The following is a 3,472-nucleotide window of genomic DNA, read 5'->3' as shown; positions in this document are numbered from 1 at the left end:
GGCCTTATTTATACGAAGTAAATAATGAGAATGACAGATTATAACTCAAAGAATTATATAAGAATCCATGGATCTCTTTTGATTTAAATAAAAGAATGAATAAACAATGTTTGGGGTCTGGGGATGCAGCTCAGTGGTAGAGCCTTTGCCGAGCATGCTTGAGACCCTAGGTTTCAACCCAGCACCACAAATAAAGAAGTAAAAAAATCCATCCAACAACAACAATAAATGGGGAAGGAAAGAAGCTCTTCTTTAATGTAGAATGCAGAAATAATAACAGAATTTTTACACTTTGCTGTCATATATAACAAATTAGAATAAATAAATAAATTTAATTAAAAAACCCAAAAATTTCAACTCATCATTGAAGGCTGGGCACAGTGGTGCGCGCCTGTAATCCTAGCAGTTCAGGAGGCTGAGGCAGGAGGATCACAAGTTCAAAGCCACCCCCAGCAATTCAGCAAGGCCCTAAGCAATTTAGTTAAGACCCTGTCTCAAAATAAAATATAAGAGGCTGGGGTTGTGGCTCAGTGGTAGAGCACTTGCCTTGCATGTGTGAGGCCCTGGGTTCGATCCTCAGTACCACATAAAAAATAAATAAATAAAGGTATTGTGTCTATCTACAACTAAAAATATTAAAATAAAATAAAATATAAAAAGGGCTGGGGGTGCTGGGGCCGTAGCTCAAAGGCAGAGCACTTGTCTAGCATGTGTGAGGTACTGGGTTCGATCCTTAGCACCACATAAAAATGAAACAAATAAAATAAAGGCATGCTGTTCATGTACCACTACAAAAAAATAAAAATTAAAAAAGGGGGTGGGGAAGTGACTGAGAGGTTAACTGTCCCTGGGTTCAATCCCCAGTACCAAAAATAAATAAAATAATTGCTTGACTATCACCATAATATTAATCATTTCAGGCAAAATTAATCAATGGAGGCTGCAACTACAGGTTGAGCATTCCTAATCTGAAAATCCAGTATCTGAAATGTTCTACCCAAGACCTGAACTTTTTGAGTGTTATGTCAGTGTTCAAAAAACTTTGAATTTTGAAGCATGTCAGATTTTGGATTTTCAGATTAGAGATGTTCAGTCAGTAAAGTCAATATGAATATTCCAAAATTCTTAAAACTCCCAAATTTAAAACACTTCTGGTCCCAAGCATTTTGGATAAGGGATATTCAACATGTAATGGGTGATAGGAAACAAGACATTTTCATATCTCGAAATATCTCCCCAAAGAAATCTGCTGATGACAAAGTGAGGAAAATCAAATCTGGATTCTGAGAAAAGTAGCAAACATGGAGTGATCCAAGTTCATACCAGTAATGGGACAATAATGTGTCCCTCCATGGGATGCCCTGAGATGGCCACGACAGCATCTGTGTGCTATCCCTGACCTCCAAATCTACAGGACCTGAATCTAACCAAGCAGGAACACCAGACAGACCCACCTGAAGTATATTCCTCAAAATCAGTGGTCTGTCCCCTAAAGAAATTTCAAGGTCATGAACGACAAGGAAAGACTGAATAATACTAGACTAAAGGATATTGAAGAGACATGGCAACTAAATACAATATGTAGGCTTGCACTGGGCACTGGACCAGAGAAAGTTTCTTCTTTTACTATAAAGGACTTTAGTAGGATAGTTGGAGGCATTTGAAAAATGTCTGTACATCAAACAATAGAACGGTAGCCTTGATAATTTTCTGATTTGGATAAACATACTGTGGTTATTATGTAAGTGAATGACCTTGTTTTTTTTTTTTTTTTTTTTTTTTTAGAAATGCACATAGAAATATTTAAGGATAAAGAGACATATATGTCACCTACTCTCAATCAGTTCAGAAAAAAAAAAGTAAATGTACACACCTACTTCCTGTACATATAAAGAGAAAAGGTTGATTAAAAAGAGAGAAAAGAGGAGGAGAGTGGCTCAGTGGTAGACTGCTTGCCTAGCATGCATGAGGGCCTGGGTTCAATCTTCAGCACTGAAAAAATAGAGAGAGAGAGAGAAGAGGGAGATGGATAAAATGGTAATATGCTAAAACTGTTTAAGAATCAACTCTTTCTTTTTTTAATATTTATTTATTAGTTTTCGGTGGACACAACATCTTTATTTTCATGTGGTGCTGAGGATCGAACCCAGCGCCCCACGAATGCCAGGCGAGCGCATTACCGCTTGAGCCATATCCCCAGCCCAAGAATCAACTCTCAAGGGGAAAAAGTCCAGATACCAATTATTTCTGGGGTGCTCTTGTCCACGGCCAATTTCACACTGGCATCGCAAAGTCCATGAAGAGGGAGTTGGGAAGGAACCCAGCAACCAGCGCGGACGCAAGCAGGGTAAAAGGCTAACGTTCAGGGAAAACGAGCAAAGGGAAGACGGGGATTATTTGTATGATTTTTTTTTGCAACTTTTATGTATTCTGACATTATTTCAAAATCGACAGTTCAGTGTTTCCTAAGTAACTTACAATGAAGGAGTTGCAGTAACTGAACTTGGGAAGAGAGTGCATGGCCCCTTCAGGTAGAGGTGATCCATTGTGTGCAGAAGCCTTGTGGATGGAGAAAGCACAATTCATTTAGAAAACAATAATAAAGAAAGACTGCCCCACCCCCCACCCCCCTGGGGACGGGGGGGGGGGGGGGGGGGCAGTGGCACACGCCTGTAATTCCAGTCGCTCAGGAGGCTGAGGCAGGAGGATTCCAAGTTCAGAGCCATCCTCAGCAATTCAGCCAGGCCCTAAGCAACTCAGTGGGACCCTGTCTCTAAATAAGATACAAAATAGGGCTGGGGATGTGGCTCAGTGGTTAAGCACCCCTGAGTTCAATCCCTGGTGCCCAAAAAAACAAAGACTGAGTAGCTGGGCCTAGACATGCAAAGTGAGCCGAGAGGTGGGCAGGGGCCAGGACCTGGAGGTCTATAGGTCCAGCCAGGACTTGGGTCCTTGTGCCCAGAGCAGGGGGAGCCATCCTACCCCTCTAAGCAGCAGGTGAGGAATGTGACCTTATTGGCCTTCATTCCTCTGAACCCTGCGCTCCCTCAGTAAACTGGGGAGTGGGACTTTACTGCTACCTTTTCTGGTTGACTCTACCCTCACATCCCCCAGGGGTCTTTTTGCTCAATTGGAGTTGAGAGGAGTTGGCATGGATAGGGCCCAGCACACCCCACAGGCTGCTAGTGAGTTCTGATAACCCAGGCCCAGTCCCACCTTCTCCCCTCAGACTTATCGGAGGCCTCCCCTTCTCCACCAGCCTCCTGCAGCCTGACTTGAATATTCAAGTCAAACCTCTCACTTTGAAAGTCCAGAGCCCTGTGGGACTGGAGCCGGCTGAGTTCAAGGTGGAATGAATGGGCTGTTTGAAGGGTTCTCTCTGGGCAACCTCCAGGCTTGGGACAGTCTGAGTGGTTGTGGGCTTCCTTTTTTCCAGATGAATCACTCTGTGTGTCTAGGACTGGTGAGCTGT

The 3,472-nt window shown here is 42.8% G+C and overlaps 1 long non-coding RNA gene across 1 annotated transcript; it reads right to left on the bottom strand.

Moving 5' to 3' along the window:
- Nucleotides 1-2,121: 2,121 nt before the first annotated feature.
- On the bottom strand, nucleotides 2,122-3,108 carry LOC139704668 (uncharacterized). Its single transcript, XR_011706550.1, has 3 exons — nucleotides 2,669-3,108; nucleotides 2,479-2,559; nucleotides 2,122-2,355 (listed from the first exon to the last, which is right to left on the bottom strand). It is a non-coding gene; the product is annotated as an uncharacterized lncRNA (long non-coding RNA).
- Between the last annotated feature and the right edge of the window lie 364 nt (nucleotides 3,109-3,472).

This window comes from Marmota flaviventris, chromosome 2 (genome assembly GCF_047511675.1).
Source record: "Marmota flaviventris isolate mMarFla1 chromosome 2, mMarFla1.hap1, whole genome shotgun sequence".
In the NCBI taxonomy this organism is placed as follows: Eukaryota; Metazoa; Chordata; class Mammalia; order Rodentia; family Sciuridae; genus Marmota; species Marmota flaviventris.
This window is presented reverse-complemented; position numbering and strand designations above follow the sequence as displayed.